General features: G+C 36.1%; 1 long non-coding RNA gene across 2 annotated transcripts; it reads right to left on the bottom strand.

Annotated features, from left to right (window-relative positions):
- Window positions 1-1,681: 1,681 nt before the first annotated feature.
- Window positions 1,682-24,479, bottom strand: LOC131192584 (uncharacterized). Of its 2 annotated transcripts, XR_009153756.1 has the most exons (5): window positions 24,362-24,479; window positions 22,101-22,264; window positions 20,614-20,738; window positions 2,794-2,993; window positions 1,682-2,500 (listed from the first exon to the last, which is right to left on the bottom strand). It is a non-coding gene; the product is annotated as an uncharacterized LOC131192584 (long non-coding RNA). The 2 variants fall into 2 exon arrangements; XR_009153757.1 differs by lacking the exon at window positions 20,614-20,738 and having other exon boundaries at window positions 2,794-2,860.
- Between the last annotated feature and the right edge of the window lie 821 nt (window positions 24,480-25,300).

The following is a 25,300-nucleotide window of genomic DNA, read 5'->3' as shown; positions in this document are numbered from 1 at the left end:
AACAGGATCAGGTAGAGTGTCCCAGACATTTACTACTCTATTGCAGAAGTCATATTTCCAACAATCAAGATTAGAGCGAATTACATTGAGTTTGAATCTATTGATAGCCCTTATGTTATTGCAGTTGAAAATAAAGTACTCATTTACAGTTAGGACATTTTGGTAAATAATCTTATGAACTAATCCTAGGTCAGAACGTAGACGGCGTAGTTCGAGGCCTAAAATTTCAAGCCTGGTGGTTGAACAGGGAATTTTATTTGAGTACTCTTCTAGTAAAATATCTCTGGACCCTCTCTAATGTATTGATATCTGAAATACAGTGAGGGTTCCAGGCAGGTGAGCAGTATTCAAGTATAGGTTTTATATGCCCTAGTTTGAAGTTTAGGTGGCCTTTGAATCCAGAGTCACAAAGGAAGAGTTGGAAAAAGCTTTTATTCCACCAGCAAAGCATTCGGAGCCAGCGGTGAGACTCTCTTGCTTTTGCTTTAAAAATGTTAAGAATATTTTCCGAAAATATTTGCAGTGGAGGTAAATAATCAGGTCTTGCTGGAAAGTGTCAAGTTAAACATAATAAGACTTATAGAAAATTTTGTCTGAGATAGTATACAGCACACAGGAAGTGATTGACTAAGCTGCCATTCACCTTACATGAACTAATTTTCTATAGGGTCAGCTGTATTAAAATATGATAACTCTTCTTTTCCCAGAACAGTTTGTACAGGAAAGCAGACAGAATTATAGTCCATAAGATCACAGGTTCATATCCCAGTGCTTAGAGAAAGTAGCCAGCCATAAATTGTTATTAATGCTGGGAAGGCTTTTAATGAAGTACTCCCTTTTTCTATCTTTTCACCAGGCAGAAAGGAATTCTCTGTGGACCTTTATCTGTTCCAATTCCCATACTCTCTGTGAGAAATGTGATAGTTTTTTTTTGCAAATGCATTATGGAGAGCATAATGCATAGAAACACCTACAGTTAGGTGTTTCTAAATGTCCTAGTTAGCAGCGTTTGTATCTTGACCCTTGGCAGTTGGGGATGAAAATATTGTTGACAGGTGAAAATGCTTGACAGAATAGGACTGTATTTGCATAGGATCATCACTTTCCTCTGCTAGTTGTGATGGTGAACAATGGCAACTCATACGTGGTAGCTTCATGATGCAACCTCTGCCTGTTGTACTTGCATTGGAATGCCAGATAGAAGTGGGTAAGTCACTCTCTGTCCACACAACACATACCTATATACCTAGCAGTCTATTATTTAAATAACAGTCACCATGAACCATGGTGGCTCAGTGGTTAGAACGCAGTATTTCAGGCAAAATCTGCCCACAGCCAGCAATTTGATTCTCACTGGCTCAAGGTTGAGTCAGCCTTCCATCCTTCCAAGGTTGGTAAAATGAGGACCCAGATTGTTGGGGAAAATATTCTGACTCTGTAAACTGCCTAGAGAAAGGGCTGTAAAGCACAAATATAAGTCTAAGTGCTATTGCTATTGCTACACAAGGACAAACATAAGTATGAATGGTACAGTGTAGCAGGTTGATTCACAGGGATGTTTTTGCCCGGTTGAAATCAATATATAATCAGTTGTTTTAATGTCTTTTTAATTCTGTGCTAAAAACTTTCCTGTGCATTTCTCTCCCGCCCCTTTTCATTTAACTTTATGGAAAATGCACAGTTTTTAATATCTTTAAAAGAGAGGAAAAATTATTTGGGAGAAGCAAAACGTGTTAAGCCATGGTAAGAGAGAAAAAAAAACACATTGAATTTCAATTTAGGAGGGAATTAAGAAGTTGCTACTTCATTCTCTGAATCAGCCATTCCAACTGGCTTTAGTCTTGGTGTATAATAAAGATAATTTACTAGCCATGTGGTATCAAATATTTGGGAAGCTTCAGCCAGGTTTTGAGCCTGCTAAGAGAGGGAGCCTGATATAGTAACTAATAAAAATGTTGGCATCTATTAAAACAGAGTTCCACATCTAGAATCTATATAGGGTTCCTCCTAGTAAGATATACTCATCATACCACTCTAGATATCCTAAAAACTTCCAATTATAAACCAAGATTTTACAAAGCGATTTTTTTCCCCAGAAAAAAGACCTATTTTATTACATCTTTTGGAAAATTCATCTCCCACAGAATATCTTTGCTTCTGAAATGGTAAACTCTTATCTATCTCCAGCACTGTTTTTTCATTTTTTGCAATTTGAAAGTAGGACTTGCAGGAATCCAAATGAACATCATCAATCTTTTGATCCCATCCTGTCCTTTGTATCCTTAACAGTAGAAGTCCACAACCTCTGGTGGTCCAGCACTGGTCTGCAGCATGCCAGAAACCATGCTGAGCAAACAAGTGAAGCCCCATGCAGTCAGCACATGAAGCAATGCTCTCTCCAGTTCGTGGAAAAACCTCTCTCCACAGTGCCCAAAATGTTGGGGGCTGCTACTCAACAGCATATCCTTTAAGATCTTGTATACTTGGCAACTCATGATTCCTAGGTGATAGGGTAAAATGATGGAAATTTTGAATAGGGAAAGGATGGAAGTAGGAGAGTTAGAAAGTGCAGTAATATATACCAGTCAACAATCATAAATTTTAAACTAAAATGCAGTAATACTATTATTTTCATCACAAGAAATTTACAGACCCAACTACCACGATTAGAAATAAGCAGGTTCTCAATAGATCAGGAACTTCATTTACTGACTCTGCTATTTTTGTAAGCTGCTTTGAGGGCCAATATTTTTGGAAAGATTACTTGGGAATTCTGGAGTGAAATCTACTTACCTTTCCTACTGGTTCAGAAGTGTGCGCTTTGCGTGCGTGCGCACATGTGTCACATGCAAATATGGACCTGCAGAGGGTAAAACACAGGTTACTTCCTGGTTAAAATCAGGATGTAATGATGTCCGGGTGGGTGGGCGGAGCCTCGCACTGCCGTCGCTACTGGTTCAACCGAACTAGTCCGAACCGGTAGCATTTCACCCCTGTGGGAATGTAATAGATAATATTAGCATTTCTCTTTGTTTTAAATTGAATGTAGACACCTTTTACTAGTTAGAAGTTTTATAAGTTCTATAATCATTTCTGAAAATTATATGGTCATATCAGAGGAGTTGAAGCAGGTGGAAGAGAACAAAGAAGCAAAGTTAATTTAACCGCAATTGTAATTTGTATTTCTGTGTGCTGTTTTAGAAACCCTGACACTTTTTGGCTTCCAGCTCTTAAATAAATAATTATTTGCTGAGATAAGAATGATATTGCCAACTATCAAAAATATAACACAAAGCTGATTTTCATGAAAGTGGACACTCAAATAACATCTGATTTCTCTGAATTAAATCATACTTGATGCCACTAGCTCACCAAAACAATTCACCAAAATATAAGGACTGGGCTTTTAGGTTAAATCTAATCCATCATTTTTTTTACTGTGCCAGACCAAAATGTGATCATAACGTTGTTTTAAAAATAAAAATATATAGTAATAACAATATAAATATATAGCATAAATAGAAACATCCTGAGTCACCCTTTGCAAGTCAATATTGTGGTGTCAGTGCTGAGTCCATATGGTAGGGTCTTGTTGCTAAGAAAAAAAAGCTAGTAAATATAAATCCTAACCCTTAAATTTTGTACCAAGTAAAAACTTTATTACATATACCTTTTGTCTGAATGGCCTGCTTTAAAAAAATATAAACTGAATTAATATAAAATATATTAATTAAATATTAATTAATATATTAAAATATATTAATTATTTTATATTATATATATAATATATATTTATATATTTATATATTAAAAAATATAAACTGAATTAAACCAAACTGGGACTACACTACTAATCAGAGCATACAAAACATTTGCTAGACCTATTCTTGAATACAGCTCACCTGTCTGAAACCCATACCTCATTTCTGACATCAACACAATTGAACGTGTGGAGAAATATTTTACAAAAAGAGTTCTCCGCTTCTCTGAAAACAACAAAATACCTTATACCACCAGATCTGAAATCCTGAGTTTAGAAAACAGAACTCCGCCGACTCCGACAAGACCTGTGCTTAACTCATAGAATCATCTATTGCAATGTCCTTCCTGTTGAAGACTACTTCAGCTTCAATCTCAATAATACAAGAGCAAACAATAGATTTAAACTTAATGTTAACTGCTTCAATCTTGATTGCAGAAAATATGACTTCTGCAACAGAGTTATTAACACTTGGAACACACTACCTGACTCTGTGGTCTCTTCTCAAAATCCCAAAAGCTTTAACCAAAAACTGTCTACCATTGACCTCACCCCATTCCTAAGAGGACTATAAGGGGTGTGCATAAGAGCACAAAAGTGCCTACTGTTCCTGTCCTAATGTTTCCTTTCATTATATCAAATTAATTATTACATACTTTTGCTCATATATATGCTTTTATGATATTTTGCTGATTTATGTTGATGCTTGTGTATATTGTTGTGACAAAAAACAAAAAATAAAAAAAACCCTGACCTCCTATAATTTGAATCTCATTTGATCCGCATAAGCAGAGCCTCTGAAAAACTGTGGTTGGGTTTCAAATAATATTCTGACTGCTTTGTTTAGCTTAGCATAAGAATTGGACAAACCCTAATCCATTGGTAAATTTGAAATTATTGTTTTGACATAGCTGAAACATGTCTATAATATCCCTGTGTACCTGGGGTAAGATCATTATGAATATAATTATAAATATTTATAAATAAGATATATAAACAGCAATAAAAATGATTATATTACTTTAAATGATTTTTTTAAAATTTCAAATGGCACTAATTTCGTCAAACCACCATGAAAGTAGCTTCCTGTGCCCTTAAATGAGGTTAGTACAACAGAAATGTTTCTTTGTATACATTGAATGTTTCAGAGAATGTTTGAGAATGATTGATTCAATTATCTGGTCTGCTAGATAAGTTGGAACATTAATTCATATAGTTTGAGCTTGTCTTATTATTGTCCTTTTGGGAACTGATATTGGCAAGATTGTAAATATCACCCTGGATCTATCACTATGTTATGTGCACATATGTTCTTCTGGGTATATCCTCAATATTTGCATATATTAACAAATAGATAGCAAGAATCTTGATGGTAAACAGCTTCCATGTTTTTAAGAATAGTAGATGGATGTATAAATGAAGTATTCATTAGATATGTTCAAATCAAGAGATCCCCCCCCCTTATTTCTAATATGTGCTACTTTCTATTCTATGTTCTGTATGCCATACTGCAAAATATACATTTTTTTTTGTATGTAGCTTTCCTATTAAGCAAATATTTGCAATATAGAATAATGGCAACCAGAAGCATATTTTGCTATTGTCCTTCATGCTCTGAAACACATTTCAAAATGCTTTGCTTAAATTGAAATCCATGGCTGATTCCTTTGAAGTTCTTGAGATGGCTTAGCTTTCATTCAATACATAAGAATGGCTAGGTGTAAAGGATATTTTTACCAAAACATTGAAGTCTGAGAATGGAAAAGCCTTCATTTCCATTTCTACCTCAAAATATATTAAAGTACAGCATTTAGAGGTTATTTATAAATAAAGATTAGTGTTTCCTTGCTTATTCCAATTCCTCTACCCCACTTCTGTCTCCTGGAGATTCTCTAACAGAAAGTCTTGGTTTTAATGCAAAGGTCATCAGCTCAGTTGGGCTCTTCTGGATCTCATCCACAGGGAAGGAGGGAGAGGAAAATCAGCAACTAAATATATTTAAGATAGATTTCATCATTCCCCTCCTGAGTTTTTGAATGTCATTAAATGGAAAGGTGATTTACAGCTTATTGCAGAGTTTTCATGCAGCTGCGCCATGGAATCAGAAGTGAACATGGCTTGGCCTTGTGGTCTTTAACTAACACAGTGTTCAGACAATCCTCCTTCCGGGTGCAGTAAACATGTTTTTATGTGCATTATGAAACTTTCAGTATTTGTGAAAGAAGTCCATTTGGCAATAAATATGTCTAACCCCATATTTGTTATGGTTTGCTTTCATGTTTCTCAATTTACAAATACTTCAATTTTGAAGTCAAAAAGAGGGCTGTGAAAATATTTACAGATCCCTCGCATCCAGGACATAAACACTTTCAACTCCTACCCTCAAAATGACGCTATAGAGCACTGAGCACCAGAACAACTAGAGACAAGAACAGTTTCTTTCTGAACACCATCACTCTGCTAAACAAATAATTCCCTCAACACTGTCAAACTATTTACTAAGTCTGCACTACTATTAATCTTCTCATCATTCCTTTCACCCATCTCCTTCCACTAATGACTGTATGACTGTAACCTTGTTGCTTGTATCCTTACGTTTTATACTGACTGTTTCCTAATATGATTTGATTGCTTATTTGTACCCCATGACTATCATTAAGTGTTGTACCTTATGATTCTTGATGAATGTATCTTTTCTGTTATGTACTCCGAGAGCATAAGCACCAAGACAAATTCCTTGTGTGTCCAATCACACTTGGCCAATAAAGAATTCTATTCTATTTTGCCGATGTCTAAAAAAAAATGTACTATTTTAGTTTCTCTCTCTCTCTCCCTCCCTCTCTCTCTCTCTCTCTCTCTTTCTCTCTCTCCCTCTCCCACACACACTTTCTATCTCCTGTTCTATTTACCTATCTATTTATGAAGGGAAAACCTTCATAGGGAAATATTTATTTATTTATTAGATTTTTATTCCATCTTTATTACTTTATAAGAAACTCAAATCAGCGAACATTCATAATGGCATTTTCACCTCTAGGCCACTATACCACTCATGCCAAATAAATATGAGAGCTAATAATCACATCTGCCTCATAGATCACTAACCATTCTGTGCAGAAATGACTGGATCAGAATGTTAACATGAGAAATTATTAAACCGAGAGAATATAAAAATTCTCATAGAAAGCTGTTTGGAGACACTGTATGCAATGCCCAATAAACAAAATGGCAGGTCAATGAACATCAAAGCCAAGTATATTTAACTTTGGTAGTTGGAAGACTTAATTACGATCAGTAAATCCTAGTTTAGTGAATCAAGCTGAAAATCCTCTTTTTAGTGTTATTATTCAAACTGTTGAAAATAGTATAATAGCATTAATACTATTAATATCATTAAAAGAACATAGCTACAAAGCTAATAGGAAAATAATGAAAGGAGAAAAGCATGAAATAATGTTATAAAATGAACAATTTTAAAAATATTGACCATTTTGCATGAAAATCTTTTGGTCCTTTAACTGTCTTCTTCTGGATAGTTTTAGTTTTATTTTCAAATTCCCAGTCTAGACCACACCTATGGAATTTTCTGCACATCTCAACTCCATGTTTTAACTAGGTCTGATCCCACTTAGCTTCTTGACGTCAACCAACATTGACTAGTTCATGTCACCAGCTGGGTTAGGGTTAGGGTTAGGGACAGGTCCATACAGAAGGGAAACTTAAAAGCAGTCTCATAAATTATCTACTAAAAATATATACTGGATTATCTACTAAAAATGCATACTGGATAAAGGCAGGGTAAATCCCATAGCTGCATGATAGCAATTGCTGTTATTTGGGTGAATATTTTTTTTAAAAAAATGATTTGCTGAAAAAGGAGCAGGTTGACACTTAAAAAAGCATGTTTATCAGTATAGCACTCCACATAACCCTAATCATCGCTGTTTATTCCAATTTCTAGCATCGTCTAGTGTCCCATTTACTTCTACAGAATGGGAGCTAAAGCACCTCTCTGGCATTAGAGTCAGACATGCCATTCATCTGCCATGAACTTTACTGTAAATGAAGCCATGTGTGCTGCCTATGCAGATTCCACTAAGGCATAACTGGTATCTGCCAGTCTCTAAGTGTTCCGTGTCACAAATGTTGAGGGGGAAAAAATAGCATGTTGTCTGGGAAAGCAGCAAAGAGAAAGGATACATCTGTGACAGTGGAGTGTGTGTAAATTTATATATCACTGACATGGGCTGGATTTGTACTGATTTATACTGATCCACACTACCGTTATTGTCACCATTTGTCTCAGTGTCTAGAGACATAATGTCTAGCATCCTATTTACTCTATCCTATAGAGAATGGAGTCTAAAAGAATGGATATAAAATAATTCATCTCCAGATCCTACTGGGCATTTTGACTGATGCATGGAAAGACAAACACTAGGTGAAATGAAAGATAGCTAACCTGCTTTAAAATTGTATTTTGTATTTTCTTAAGCTTAGGAACCATGCAGGGATTTTAAGTATATATTTTTCTTTCACAGTAAACATATCCTGTGCATTCCCTGTAGCGTGCAGCTCGTTGTGGGAGGTTGTATTTCCTTCAGCATTTCTTGGAATGATCAAGTGACCACATGGGGGGCTTGCACTCATTTGCAAACAAATGTGAATATAATGTTGCATTTGATATTTCACATAGGACAGCTAGTGGCTGATAAAAGTAGACTACATTCTCTTGCTCGAGATTAATATCTTGTTTGGAATGAACACCTAACAGGGCTTGAATTTCATACTACACTTATGAAAATAAACTGCATGGGAATATGTATCTCTGCACAAATGTTGCCCTTAAATAAATTTTCACCTAAGCGCTGAATACTCTGGGTCAGGGGTCTCCAACCTTGGCAACTTTAAGCCTGGAGGACTTCAACTCCCAGAATGCCCAGCCAGCAAAGCTCCAGTTTTAAAGTTGCTAAGGTTGGAGACCCCTGCTCTGGAGCATGGGTTTTTTGAGTTGCAATATTTTACAGCTTGAATAAAGAAGTTCCTTTTGAAGAAAGCTCAGGTTAAGTCATCCTGTTTTATAATGAAGTATCCATCTTTATCACAAGGCATGTCTTAATTAACTGGAATTTAAAAACAACACTGCAACATGTGGACAGCTAACTATTATTTATATCAAAAGAAAGATTTATCCATTATTCCACAAGGGATAACTAACTCAAGAAATTCCCACTGAATCATATATATATATATATATATATATAGGTCTTTGGTTGTTCGGGTTTTCTCCCGTGTAAAATTGGAAGTGTCTTGGCGACGTTTCGACGAAGTCTCCAGACTTATTTCCAGAGAAATAAGATTACCAAACTAATCCAAAAAGAACCCCCCACTAAAACCCAAGACAGAGAGCAAGAAAATGGCACAGCCCTCCTCCCATATATAAAAGGCACCACAGACAGAATCAGCAAGATCCTCCACAAACATAACATCAAGACAGCATTCTGCACAAACCAAAAAATATCCACCATCCTAAAAAACCCCAAAGACAAAATTGAGTTAGAAAATCAAGGAGTATATGAAATCCCATGCACCGCCTGCCCCACCACATACATTGGACAAACCAACAGAAGAATAAGTGCACGCATTGAAGAACACAAGAACTCATTCAAAAAAGAGGAACCAACTTCTTCCCTGGTCCAACACTTTAAAGTCACAGGACACGATATTGACTTTAAAAAGACCAGAACTATCGCCAAAACTGAACACTTTAACAACAGAATAATCAGAGAAGCCATCGAGATAGAAAAACGCCCACAGCATGAACAAGCGAGATGATACCTCCGCCTACCAGCCATTTGGAAACCTGCCCTTATTGACAAACGTGTCCCTAACACGAGGAATGACACCAGACCCACACTCACGAGGTCCACACAGGATGTCACCACCACATCCACCCAGAAGCACACCCAAACCCACACTGATCAGGAAGCACGACCAAGGACCAGAAGCCAGACCGCAGCTGCAACATTAGCCACTTCAAACCCCTCAATCCATACATGCAGCAGACTGACACCACTACGAAGATGTAGCGACCACGAACACGAAGCCAAACAGCAGCAGTGCAGCTCACCAGCTCAAATCCCCTGCAGCACAGATTAGACTGAGCACAACCAAGCCCCCACCAACACAGGACACACCCCAGCCAATCAGAGCACAGAAAAACCCCATCCAATCAGAGCACAGCCAAGCTCCCACCCAATCAGTTCAAACCCCACTAGCAGTTAAAAGGAAGAAACAGCTGCGATCACATTGCTCCCAGAAGCACGGCTGAAGCCTGAAGATGACGAATGAGACTTCGTCGAAACGTCGCCAAGACACTTCCAATTTTACACGGGAGAAAACCCGAACAACCAAAGACCTATATACAAACACCCGTGAAAACCTCAGAAAACAAATATATATATATATATATATATATGTATGTATGTATGTATGTATGTATGTATGTATGTATGTATGTTTTCTGAGGTTTTCGCGGGTGTTTGTATGTAGGTCTTTGGTTATTCGGGTTTTCTCCCGCGTAAAATTGGAAATGTCCTGGCGACGTTCGACAAGTCTCATTCATCATCTTCAGGCTTCAACTTCGCTCTAGCTGTGGCTTGAGCTGAAGCCTGAAGATGATGAATGAGACTTCGTCGAACGTCGCCAAGACATTTCCAATTTTATGTGGGAGAAAACCCGAATAACCAAGACCACATACAAACACCCGTGAAAACCTCAGAATATATATATATATATATATATATATATATATATATATATATATATGAATGATTTAATAAGATGAGTATTTCAGCCCATCTTAGTTATTATTTACATTGGTCAAGACAATGGAGCTCTACCAGATTATTAAAGTTAAAATTTCAAATAATGGTATCTGATCAGTCTGGAAAAAAACCCCATCCAATCAGAGCACAGAAAAACCCCAGCCAATCAGAGCACAGAAAAAACCCCATCCAATCAGAGCACAGCCAAGCTCCCACCCAATCAGTTCAAACCCCCACTAGCAGTTAAAAGGAAGAAACAGCTGCGATCACACATTGCTCCCAGAAGCACGAAGCTGAAGCCTGAAGATGACGAATGAGACTTCGTCGAAACGTCGCCAAGACACTTCCAATCTTACACGGGAGAAAACCCGAACAACCAAAGACCTATATATATATATATATATATATATATATATGTATGTATGTATGTATGTATGTATGTATGTATGTATGTATGTATGTATGTATGTATATGTAAGATTAGTTATCACTTGTGGATAACTTAGTTATATCTTGTGGATAACTAAGTCAATAACATTTGACTATAACATACATATATATGAATGATTTAATAAGATGAGTATTTCAGCCCATCTTAGTTATTATTTACACATTGGTCAAGACAATGGAGCTCTACCAGATTATTAAAGTTAAAATTTCAAATAATGGTATCTGATCAGTCTGGAAAAAAAAACCCCACCCAGATTTTATTTGGCCTTTAATTATTATTATGTATTATTTCATTTTTCCTCCATTTAGAGAAAAAGGTATCTAATTCTGGCATACTGAATAAAAAGAAAAGTTGTTTTAGAATCCAGCAGAGTTCCAGGAACATCAAGTTCCTTATCTTTTGGAAGAGTCTTAGATTGAGAGATTGGTCATTGCAGAAAGAAAGTAGAAGATCAAAAGGTTATTTTGACCACTTCGGTTTTTATTGGCTCTGGTCCGCATTGTACCTCCTAAACACTGAGAAGCAATGAATCATTAAATGGTAATATGAGAAGATGATTAACATTAGGACTTCTGGACATTTACGAAATGTACCTCAGGTTCCTTGACACCACAGTGACCATCTTTCAGAACAAAGCTTACAAAGATTTCCTGTCCTTTTTCTGTTTTTCAAACATGTCTAATTTTATTTTGGAACATTCCATCTGGTTATATTCAGTGTCACACAGAGATCAATTATACCTTGGCTAAAAAATAAAAACAAAACTCCGGCCGGCCGGAGTGTTTTAAGGTTTCAGTTGACAGGAATGCATATAAATCATTGTAGAGAAGAGGAAAGTGCTGATTACTTTGATATATGACTGCTGTGATGGAGTCTCTAAGATAGAGAAGGTAGCAGGATAGTTCATTGCATGGGATATTTGTATACTTACTTGTCTGTCTGTCTATCTATCTGTCTATCATTTATCTATCTTTCATCCATCTATCTATCTATCTATCTATCTATCTATCTATCTATCTATCTATCTATCTATCTATCTATCTATCTATCTGCCACCCATCTCATAACCAAGGACTGTGGGTGACTTATTTATATAGCTGCAATGCTATTGAAAGTTGAACAGATATGCAAACTTTTAAAGCACCAGCAATATTTCTAGAACTTATGATAAGATACGAAGACTGGCCATTTCTAGAATTAGGATCTCACTGTTAGTTTTCAGAAAACTTGCTCCTCCATTATGGAACATACTTGTGATCCACCATCTCTGTTTCTGATTTTGAATACTATCAAAGAAGAATTTTGGGCAGTTTTTATCAATATAGCTGCCAGAATTCTCAGCAATACTAGTTGGGGAATTCTGGGATCTGAAATGCACATTATTTAAATAATGTGCATTTAAATAATAAATGCACATTACATGACATCAACAAACAAGAAGACAGACCAAAACCCTTTTATGTTCCCGGGGTAATTCCATACTGTAATCACTATGCCAGTAGACAATGCACAAAGGAGCAGATTGGGAGATGATATAAATAGATTATGAGAACCTTCAAAGATAAGAAACTTGCCTGATATAAGAGAAAATGTGGACCTTTCTAGAACTGGTTTGAATGAAATTATTTTGCTATTTTAAAGACAAATATTTAGAGCACAGAATTCTTGAAGTGTTTAGAATTATGTTGTTGAGATTCTGGAAAGAGTGCAGAGAAGAGCAACAAGAATGCTTGAGGGGGGAGGATAAGACATACAAATAATGGTTACAGGAATTGGATATGTTCAATCTAATGAAAAGAATGACTGGCGGAGACATGATAGCAGTGTAGCAATATTTGAGGGGCTCCTACAAAGGCAAGAGAGTCAAACTATTTTCCAAAGCACCAAAAGGCAAGATGAGAAGCAGTGGATGAAAACTGAGGAGAGAAGCAACCTAGAACTAAGGAAAAATTTGCTAACAACACGAGCAATAAACCAGTGGATTGTTTTCAGAAACTGTGGTTTTGCCATCACTGGAGGTTTTCAAAAAGAGATTGGCCAACCATTTATCTGAAATGGTATAGGGTTTCCTGTCAGAGCAGGGGACTGGACTAGAAGACCTCCAGGGTCACTTCCAATTCTGTTATTCTATGTTCTATGATTCAGGATACAACCAAACTTTTTAGTGGGTTCCACACTTAGTGTAGCAAATGAAAAAGTAGGTGTGTCTGTGTCTGTGTGTGTATATTGGAACTTAAGAAAAAATGATTAAAGGCTACGTTTTTTCCCAAAAAGAAGAAGCAGTTTATTTCTATTGAGCTGAATGAGGATGGTTTCAAAATGCAGAAATCTGAAAAATTTTAGAAGGCTTTCAGAGAATATTACTGCACACAACTCAACGTTTCTCTGTGGCTGCTTTTTTTTCTTCCAAGAATGAAAATAAATCTGTCTTGGTGATGGAAAAAAAATGAGCATATGTTACAGGTACACCATTAAGCATAACAAATATACAGCCTTCCCTTGTAATTTGTGCAATATATCCTCGTATTGTATGAGTGAAATCACTTTGTATTCATACTAATCTTGAAAGAAGTTAGTATCTGGAGAAAAGATCTCCTTCTCTCAAAGAGAATTAGGCTATGAATTGAGAAGGACCAGGAATGGATGTTGCTGTCTGTTCAACATGGTTTCAGTATGTGTGAACAGATCATATGAAAAATTGCTCTAACTCTTGTCTCATTATTTCAAATGGAGGACATACAAAGCTGCTATCTAGACAAATTATTAATCTGAAGAAAGATTCTTCGCCTCTACTCCATCCCAGACTTAAAGATTATATGACAGTTTTAATTAATGCCGTTTCCATCACAGCTGGACACATTCCAGTGCTGTAAGAATTTATAGAACTTGGTATTGCTCCAAAGATCTGTTAAGATTGAAGAGAAAATTGTATGTGTTTGTGCATGTGCATGTGTGTGCATGGGCGTGTGTGTTGCAGAAACGCTACTTTTGTAATACGTTTTTGTAGCCACTAACCACTATATTAGATTTATAGGAGACTAAATATGGCAGATCACACTTCTCTGGATTAAATTGTGCAGAAAATCACTGCCTGTAGAAGGAATCACCAGAAAGGTGCCTCTGCCTTGGAGATGACCACATCCCAACCCCAGTGGTTCACTCAGAGACTAGATTTGTGTGAAGCTTCAAAAAAAAAGTGCTTCAGTTCAACAAAACTTTAACTGAATCAGTTTAAGAAGGCACATTTAATGCTTTTTGGTTCTTCTGAAGTCATTACAGAGAATAAACAATTAATTCATTTACTGTGACCGCTTACAAGCCTTTTCTGCACAGGAATAACCAAGCTTAATCATTACCCTTCTCAGGCTGGCAATCTACTAAAGTGAACACTTGGTACTAGTTGCTCATATTGTCATATAGGAAAAGACAATGACATGATGGCAATCAATAACCTAATAATATCAATTAGACTCTGTGAATTTTATTCATTCATTCATTCATTCAATTTCTATAGCTACCCATCTCAATCCCATTGTCTCTTCAATGTGATGATTGTTTATTTATCCTCCAGCAACTGATGCAGAAGAAGAGAGTTTGAAGGGTTTTATTATTATTTTATTATCACATTCAATTTGAAATTAATAGAATATGCAAGTAAGTTGTGCTGCTTGTAGTTGGAGTGCTTAGAAAAATCTCAGAATATATCATTGTCCTCATGCAAAACCTAAACACAGATTAGGAAGCCACAGTCTGGATGGAACATGGTAAATGAGACAGTTCTAGTTTATCAGGGTCAAGGAGATATATTTTCCTCTTATTTATGAAACCTATATATGCAATATATATATTAAGAGAAGCTATATTGAAAGAAGATGAGCATGGTGTTAAAATTGGAGGAGGAACTATCAATAGCCTGTGCTATAGTGATGATGCTATTCTGAGAGCTGCAAATGCAGGTGATTTGCAAGCTCTAGTAATAAAAGTAAAGCGACACAGTAGAAAAATGGGATTAAGGTTAATTATAAAGAGACCGATCTGAATGACAACAAGTATTGCAACCAGCCTTACAATTAACAATGAAGCTACTGCAGTGGTAGACAGTGTCTGCCTTTTATGACTGACTATCAACAGCAAAGTCAAAAAGCAAACTGCTGACTAGCACTCGGTAGAGAAATCACGAACAACTTATAAAAGATACTAGAAAATATATTGCTAGAAAATGAAGCATCTACAACTGTCAGGGGTGAAATTCAGCCGGTTCTATCCGACTCGAGCAAAACCGAGTTAGCGGTGGCTGTGGGAGGCTCCGCCCACCCACACAGACATCATGACGTCACTTTCTTGCGACAATTTTAAGCCTCTGCACATGCACAGAAGGCTTTGCGCATATGTGGACGACAGTGCATGCACATTTGCGAACTGGTAGGGAAGGTAAGTGAATTTCACCCCTGACAACTGTGTTATCAGTTATTTTCATATTAAAGTGTTTGGAGTGTTTTTTTTCCCAAAATAAGATCTTGAACCCTATTAGTTTGCCATGGAAACACAAATCTGAATCAACTCCGAAACTCAAATCTCCATCTTAAATTGAATCTAAACATATTTGCACAGGTTTAATGGAGACTTAATGTTAGTTTGGCATCACTGTCTTCAAATGAGTTCAAACCGTGAGTAAAAAAAAATATTGAGTAATGCTGAAAGAGTATAACTTTTGGTAGCAGCTACTGTACCTGTGGGTGTAATAATTGAATTCTCCTTGAGGATAATTTATCTTGGAATATTTTCAGTGTATAACTAGTTGGGCAACTGACTAAATTCATGACAGATGCTATTTTATCACACAAGTCCTTGGGTTAATTTAAAATTTTCCTAGCAGTTGTATTTTAAAAAAAACAAAAAAAACCCCACAAGTCTGTTGGATTTCTTCTATGCTGGCAGAGATAAAGTTTTCTCAGTTACCCAGATTTCAAGGAAATGTACTGGAAAATTGAATAAAAAAATGGGAGAGTATTTAGATTTCTTTTCAACTTCTGCTTCTCTTTGTAAACAGCCTTCCCATACTCGAGATTTTTAATGAAATTTTGGACTAAATTGGATTACTATTTTTCAAGTGGAAAAAAATTATTTTGTAAAAAAGACTTTACTAAAATCTCTGAATGATAAAATGTTAATTCCCACTTCAATTTATTTTGCAGCAAGAGAGCTAATGGGCATTGTTTAAACTCCTTTTAAAGCCAATGTAATTTTTGTTCAGTTTCATATTTTAAAAATAACACAAAGGCACTATCATCTTTTTCCTGCATGTGATGCAACCATTTCCCCTTTACTTTGTTTCTGAATAATTTTTATTTCCATTTTCCAACATCATATTTATGTACAAACTATTATCCATCATTAATCATTAATTTTTATTTATAACTGATTCAGGCCTGCCCGATTGCCACTTCCTTTCTACACAACCTCCCTCTCTACCCTCTACTACTTTCCCTCTCTACCCTCCTTCATCTCCTTCACTTTACTACTTCCTCTCCTCCTTCTCCACTCCTCCCTTCTTCCACCCTTCTTCCACCCTATCTAACCTTCTTATTCCCCTCCTCCTTCTCTACTCTTTCCTACCTACTTTCTTCCCTCCTTCTACTCCTCTCTCCTTTTCTTCCTGAAATGGCAGTCGAGCATCCCCAATATCATTTTAATATTTTTTTTTTAATTTCATATCTTCAAAAATTACTGTACATTAATAATCAATCCATGTATCATTTCCCCCCCTTCCCCCCCCTCCCCTTCCCCCCCAGACTTCCCAGAGCAAATACCGGGTATTATAACCAACAATCACAAGCTAAAGTATGCAAAATATACATAACCTCCCACCTTTAAAAATTTAAAACTTTAGATCCCTTCACATTAAGAATAAAAGATAGGAAAGAATAATAAAAAAGAAAAGAAGCAATACCAACTTCACATATTACTTCTTCTTACAGTCCATTTTAAAATTAATCCATCTTCTCAAATTCAATTTTTTTCCACTTGTATATTCCTTCAAATTTCATAAGTCCATTTCTCAAATTACAGTCCATCTTCTCGAACTCAAATTTTTATCACTTATATATTTCTTCAGTTGCCATAACATTTAATGTCCGTTCTTCTTACAGTCCATTTTAAAATTAGTCCATCTTCTAAAGTTCAATTTTTTTCACCCACTTATATATTCCTTCAAATTTCATAAGTCCATTTCTTAAATTACAATCCAGCTTCTCAAATTCAATTTCATCATTTTATATATTTCTTCAATTGTCGTAGATTTAATATCCAATCTTCCAATACTACTCCATCAATCAAATATCATTTCAAATAAAATCTCTCAAATATAATATTTCCAGCTTAACTTCATAACTTTTACTATCTATAAACGTATCAATTAAAATAAATAATCATTTAAACTACATCCACAATATAACAGTAAGCAGTTAAAATCATTACATCCACATTATCTAAATTCATAAATTTCACTTTCCATCCTTCACAATTGAATAATATCATCCCATAGATTTATACCATACAAATAGCAAATAACAAAATCCTATAATTTATATCCTAAACAAATCAATTCCAAAAATTAACCATAATCATCATATTCACATCTTAAACATTCCTCCCCTCTCCCATTCTATTTTGCATCATTTCCAAACCAGTTAACTTAGCATCTAACAACAAAGGATTCCCACTCTTTAAAACATTAATATAAAAATGTCTCGCTTTCATAACTGAATTAAGAAAATACTTTCTACCTCTAAAATTCAGTGACAAACCCATTGGGACTCTCCATCTAAAATATATCTGATATTTCTTATCCACCAAAAAGCAAATTCTCTTCTGTTTCTTAACATTTTAGGAGGAATTTCCTTCATCATTTTTATATCTTGTCCCAATATCTGAAATTTATTTTTATAAAAGGCTTGCAAGATTTCATGCCTAACCTTTTTAGTTGTAAAATAAATAACCACATCCCTAGGTACTCTATTTTGTCTTGCCCACCAAGAATTAACACGATAAATTCTTTCAATATTAATCTCAAAATCTTCTGGCTTCACACCTTTATCTGTGCAAAGGCTTGCGTAAAAATCTCCTTTAAATTTTCCTTCCTATTTTGTTTCAACCCCCTCACCCTTATAGCATATTCCATTAATCTATATTGTAATATTACTCTTTCTTCATCTGCCCTATCTACCTTTGCCTTTATATCTTCCATCTTATTATCTAAGTTCCAATTGTTTTGATTTTTTTGAATATCTTCTATTTTCCTTTGCAGCTCTAAATTAGTTTTATTAAATTCTGCAAAATCGTCCTGCATCTGAATACAAGAACTTAATATTTGCGCAATTGCATCCTTTACCATTTTCATTTCCCTCTTCTGCTCTTCCACCATTTCCTTAAAATCCAACATCTCTTTCTCTATTTCATCAAATTTTTGATCTATTTCTAACAACTGCCTCTCCAAAACCTCCTGTAAAAAATTTCTTACTTCCTTTTTCATTTCTTCTTTTAACTTTTGAATCTCAGCTGAAGAACTTTCAGCTGTAATTTCAAAGTTTTAATAACTTTTGGCACTATTTGCTTAAAGGCCATTTAAAAAAAGGATAGCTAAATAATAAACCAAAAAAGAGAAAGAAGAAAAAATTTTAAAAGAAAATTTCAAAAAAACCCTATCTTTTAAGTCTATAATCCCAAGGAAGATGAAAAAATATAAATCATAAGATTCTCATTTCTTCCAGTTAGTCAGTATCTTCCTATATATCTTCTTTTTCAACACACTTTTGGCACTATTTGCTTAAAAGCCATTTAAAATATATATAACAAGTCAAGCCCAAAAAGAGAAAAAATATAAATCATAAAATTCTCATATCTTCCGTTTAGTCAGTATGTTTCTATGTATCTTCTTTCTTCTACTTCAACACTAGCTGTTAGTAAGCATTTCTACTTTCGTTTTCAGAGCACACATTCCACAAAACCGCCATTTGCTTTCTTCTCTCCTATCTTCGCAGCCAATAAATCCTCAGGGTTTCACAATCTTCTTACAAGCAGATGTTAGAACTCCAGTTTTTGCTCCGTCCACGTTTAAATCCGTCATTAAATCAATTCTTGTCGTGGCGGTTGGATGCTTCGTTTGTTTGCCATGAAGGCAAGTGCCTCTCCTAGCCCGGAGCTTATCAGATTATAGAAGGAGAACTTCCCACCAGATAAGGGCATCTCAACCTCAAATCTAATTGCTCAGCTTTCCTCCTTCGCCCGGAGGAAAGAATACAAGCTGTTGGACTGATTTACGATGTCCTAACAGCTTTTACAGACTAGGGAGTCAGCAGCTAAATCATAGCTGCTTTCTGCACGAAGCAGAGCCAAACCGGAAGTCCATTTCCCCTTTACTTTGAAATGGAAATTTCTTCATTTAGACATTTCTTATTTTAGAGGCTTTCAAAACATACTGCATATAATCTCTCTTTTTCCCTCTCCCTCCCTCTCTCCCTCCCTCTCTCCCTGCCACCCCTCTCTCTCCAGTATAATTCAAAATACTGGAATTTCCACTGGAAAACCTTGCACTCCAAACAGTTCTTCCATGAGCTCAATCAAAAGACAGCATGAAACAAATCATATTTCATATTTTTTTTTCTCAACATCTGAATTTGGATGTTCAAAGAACATAAAATATATATGCAGAACATGATATTTAAAAGTATATATTACTTGAATTATTCATTTACACTATCAATATTTTCTTGCTCAAACTTCTCAAATAGAATTTATTCTTTAGCTGAGAAGTGGGGAAAGTAAAGGAAGAGGACAAATCTCCTACTCTAAATAAATAATCTGTGATACCCTGCATTTTGTTCTGGGAAGTCGGGGTGGGGGGTGGGGGGTAAGGGGGAGGGGAATTGGGGGGTTGAGGCTAGAGATGGAGTGATGGTTAATGTACAGGGATTATTGAAGATGTATAAATATAATTAATGTAGGGTCGGGTCTGCCCAGTTACCATTTTAGAACGGTGGGGAGGGAGAAAAGAGAGAGTAGGAGGTAGGAAAGAGGAGAAGAGGAAGGAAGAGGGATAGAAGAGGGAGAAGGATGGTGTAGGGTGGAGGGAGGAGAGGATGTAGATAAGAGAAGGAGAGGAAGGTCTGGAAAGTAAAAGAAGGTAGAAGAGGGAAGAGTGTTAAAAAGGGGGGTGGTGACTGGGCAGGCCCGACTAATTGTATAAAACTGTACATTGAATGAGTTGTTTGACATGATTGTAAAAATAAAACTTTTTTATGGAAAAAAAAATAAAAAAAAATAATCTGTGAAATTGGTAAAAAAAAACCCAAACCCATAATCAATAAAAAATGTTTGCCTACATTTGTCTTGCTACTAGCTTTGTACTTACCTATCTCCATTGCAGTTTCAAGGCAGTCATGATTTTAAACAAATCATACTTTAGGCCAAGTAACAGGGAAAGAGGGAAAGTATAAAAAACGTAAGTCATAAGGCATTAAAAATATTATTTATTTCTTATTTAATAATAATAAATATTATTTATTTATTATTCTTACCTTAGATGTTCAGACCCAAGCATGTAAGAACACATTTTGTCTCATGACTTCACCCATGAATGACATAAATGACATAATGTAGATATAATCTGGGTTTATTGAAGGCAAGTATGGTATATTCAAAGCTTGAATAAAGGAAAACAGAATCATGTTATGGAGACCATACTGAAATTTGGATGTGAGGGAAGACAGTAGTAGGATTTTGATCAACAGGCTAGGAATAGTACTCATCGCAGGCTGGGATCCTTGTTCAAATATCACAATCCTACTGGGATGGCTTAGAAATATGGAGGCTAATAGGTAAGCAAAAATAAAACATTTGCTGAACAGCAAAACAAGTGTGTTTACCAATATCCACACAGGTATATACTTGTATCTACTATTCTTGATAGATATATTTTATACCTATTATTCCTAAAACTGTTAAAACATTTGAATGCAAGATGTTACTTTGATATGCTTCTGCTTCATTGGCATTCTGAACTGGATGCTCAGTACTCTGTAATTGTCCTTCGGCTCATGACATGCAACTGAACATTACACTGCCGAATAATGGATTATTAAGATTCAAGTCAAATATTTAGCAATACATTCCATAGTTCTTTCCCACCAAGGAAGCTATACGGAATACAAAATTACAGGTTGGAAGGGACCTTGAAGATCTTCTAGACCAGGGGTATCAAACTCAAGGCCCACATGCTGGATCCGGCCCACGGGGTGTTTAAATCCAGCCCATGGGGCTGGCCTGGAAATATGAAGGGACCATGTGCGAGGTGGGGGTGGGGGCTGCTGCGCTTCGTTTTCACCCTCCATGGCCTCCTGCAGCACTCTGCCAGAATAAACTGGGCCAAAAAACGGGCCCAAAACGGGCCAAAAACACCCAAAAAACCAGGCCCCAAACAGGCTGAAAAATGGCTCCAAAAGAGGCCAAAAAATGGGCTAAAATGGGCCAAAAATGGGCCCCAAACAGGCAGAAAACAGGCCAAAAAATGGGCCCAAAACAGGCTGAAAAATGGGCTCAAAACAGGCCAAAAATGGCCAAAAAACACCCCACAAACAGGCCATATGGCCCCATTTTTGGCCAGTACAGTGCTGCAGGAGGCCATCCATCCCACCCGCCCACTGCCCCCCTGCACCCGCCACCCTCAGGCTGCCGGCCTACAAAGGAGAACTACAATGCTGATCTGGCCCTCAAAGAAATCCAGTTTGACACCCCTGTTCTAGACCAAACCCTGCCCAAGCAGGAGACCCTATACCAGGGGTGTCAAACTCACGGCCCATTCACCCCCAGTTTAGCGAAGGGGGGAAAAGTCATGATACATCATGTGATGGCAATATGACATCATGAGTTTGACACTCCTGACCTATACCATTATGGTCAAATGGCTGTCCAATTTCTTCTTGAAATCCTGTAGTGGTGGAGCATCAACAACTTCTGGAGGTATTAACTGATTAATTGTTCTTACTGCCAGTAGATTTCTACTTACTCCTAGTTTGGTTCTCCTCTTCATCAGTTTCCATCCGTTACTTCTTGTCTTGCTCTGGATTTTAGATTGTCCCCTTCTCCTTTGTGAAAGCCTCTCAAATATAGGACAACTGCTATCATATCATCTCTAGTCCTTCTCTTTGTTAGACACGATATACCCAATTCCTGCAACCATTCATTATACATTTTAGTAAGATTCATTCTTTCACTGTTTTTTTGGAAATTTGTCTCATATTTGTCTAACATCCTAAATTTTAAAAAAACAAAATTGATTGCAATGCACTTTCTCACATTTTTAAGTGTACAGATAGAAATTGAAATGATTCCCCATGCTTTACAATAGATCAATATGTTTAATAAGCTCATGAAGCAAAGATGGTGAGCGAAACACTTTATTGTTAGATCAATAATGCAACAAAACTGATGACTTCATTTAGGCATGTTATAATGAATGCTGCAATTAAAAAAAGTGATGAATGTTTTAAAATTTGTTAATCTCTTCTGTTTATTAGATGAGACACACAAAAGCATAACAAAAAAGAAAGCAAAATTATTAGCACCCTGTAAGCTGTGATTCACACAAATCATTGGGTGACTCATATTGTTCCTTTAATGAGAATGATGGAAACACCTTCTGTGTTCATGGGAATCCTATTTAATATCTTTATTTCTGAATACAAACTTCTGAACTTATCATGGTCTACACAGAATATTACAATAATGGTAACATTCTAAAAACAAAATGTGATAAATTGTGTTATCTATTATTTTGGCCCCCCTCTCTCCATCATCTGTCTGTCTGTCTGTCTGACTATCGATCTATCTATCTATCTGATATATATTGAAAAGAAATCAACTATCTCTCAGCTCAATTCCTGTGAGGAAATTATTTGATCTGAATGCTGGGATGTCGCAAAGTGTACCCTACAGCTTCTCCTGTACCAGAAGTATAAAGGTTGGTTTACATAAAGTAGAAGTTGAATGATAACTTGTGTAGGATCATTGCTATTTAAGATGTTGTTGTTGTTGTTTTAATTAGATTTTAATTTTTGTTACCCCTTATGGATATCTGACCTATGACTGCACATATTTAATAAATTATTGTTGTGGGCATTGTGGGAAGTTCTATGAAATTTTCTCAAAGGAATAACAGCTATAGGATTGTAACCTGGAGGTATGAGAAGAATGAGACTATATGTGGGCAAACTGGGAGGGGGGCGGTTTTGTTAAGAACAACAGATTAACAAACTAACAGAATAACAGAGTTGGAAGGGATCTTGGAGATCTTCTAGTCCAACCCTTACTCATCAGGAGATCCTATACCTTTTTAGACAAATGGCTGCTCTCCAATCTTTTCTTGAAAATCTCTAGTGTTGGAGCACCCACAACTTCTGAAGGCAAGCTGTTCCACTGATTAATTGCTCTCACTGACAGGAAATTTCTTCTTAGTTCTAGGTTATCTCTTTGATAAGTGTCCATCCATTACTTCTTCCCATGCCCTCAGGTGCTTTGGAGAATATGTTGACTCCCTCTTTTCTGCGACAGCCCCTTCTTAGGAAGACTACTTTTTGATATTTTAACTACTTTCAGCTGCAATGTACCTATTTTAGATGCAGCCTTCATCAGTTTCCCATCTCAAAATGTTATAAAACCATGCCCTACATTTTCAGGAATCATGATAAAAGAAGGCTCTAAGGAGATAAAAAAGAAGAAGGCTCAGTAGAACCAGCTCTTCCCTCCTGAAAATCAACCGCATTTTCCTTTCCATAGCCAAAGAGGAAAATAGCAGCCATATTTCTTAGTTTTTCTATATAATATTTATAAAACCCAGATTTTGATAGATAATTCTCAGTTATTTGGACACTTGGAGGGAGCGAAGTCTCCAAAGTCAAAAGAAAAAAAATTACACATGGATTCCCCTTTTACAGCTAGATATCATATTAGCGAATTGTATTCATCCTTTCTGCACATAAAGAGCCAGGTTGTTGTAGTGGTGAAGCTAGAAACCAGAAGATTGTGAGTTCTAATCCTTCCTTAAGCATGAAAGACAGTTGGATGACTTTGGGCCAATCAGTCTCTCTCTCAGCCCAACCCACCTCACAGGATTGTTGTTGTGGGAGAAAAAAAAGAGAAGGAACATATTAGGTATGTTCACTTCCTTGAGCTATTTATAACAATAATAAAAGTGGGATAAAAATAAAGAAATAAAAATAAGTAAAATAAAATATAAAATAATTAATCTTAAAGAAAAGGAAGATTCACCTCAGGCAGCAGATTCCTTTCAGCCTGCCTTTTGTAAGATGTTGTCCTCAGCCGCCAAAGTATACTATCCTACTGCCAATGTCACGATGTTGAAAGAAGAGTCAAGTATCACTTGAATCAGCTTCTGTAAATAAAATTGTGAGGGAGCAATGTTTATTTGTTTGGTAAATTGATATAGGCATCCATCTCACATACATAACTGAGCAGCGTACAATTTTTTAGAAAACATAACACAACGCAGCAAAATAACCTCCCCAAATCCCACAACATTTTTTCCCCAAATTAAAACAACAAAAATCATGACAATATTATAAACTACTATTAAGCAGCAAAATGTTTTAGATCAATTCCAGCCAAAATGCTTTTGAATGCAGGATCAACTTAGAAAGAGCTTCATATTAATGGCTAGGTTTTTTTCCTTGTCTTTTCTCATATACCTTGCAAAAACTTGTATAAATGGAGTCAAGTAAAGGTAGTTTGGTTTAATGGTTAAAGCACCAGGCTAGAAATCAGGAAACTGTGAGTTCTAGTCCTGTCTTAGGCATGAAGGTCAGCTGGGTGGCTTTGGGCCAGTTACTTTCTTCTCAACCCAACTCACCTTACACAGTTGTTGTAGTAGGGAAAATAAAAGGAATATGTGTTGGATATGTTCACCTCTTGGATTGTTCGTAAAAAAAATAAATATAAGATAAAGATAAATAAATAAAATAAATATGAAGTGCAAAAGAAAAACCATGGAATGAGAATATTGGCTAAAATAAAGTCATCCCAGATCAAAGCATTGGCTGTAATTGTAGCTGGAGATTTCCTAACAAGGGCAACAGATGGTTATTCTTAATATCACAATATTTCAGTTAGAATATTTTGTTAAGGTATGTTTAAAATGAAGAATGTGTGACTCACATTCTGTTGACAGGTTCAAGGATAGAAGTGTTTTCT

The sequence above is a fragment of the Ahaetulla prasina genome, chromosome 2, assembly GCF_028640845.1.
Source record: "Ahaetulla prasina isolate Xishuangbanna chromosome 2, ASM2864084v1, whole genome shotgun sequence".
Classification (NCBI taxonomy): Eukaryota; Metazoa; Chordata; class Lepidosauria; order Squamata; family Colubridae; genus Ahaetulla; species Ahaetulla prasina.
Note: the sequence above shows the minus strand (reverse complement) of the source record. Positions and strands in the feature narration are given on the sequence as shown.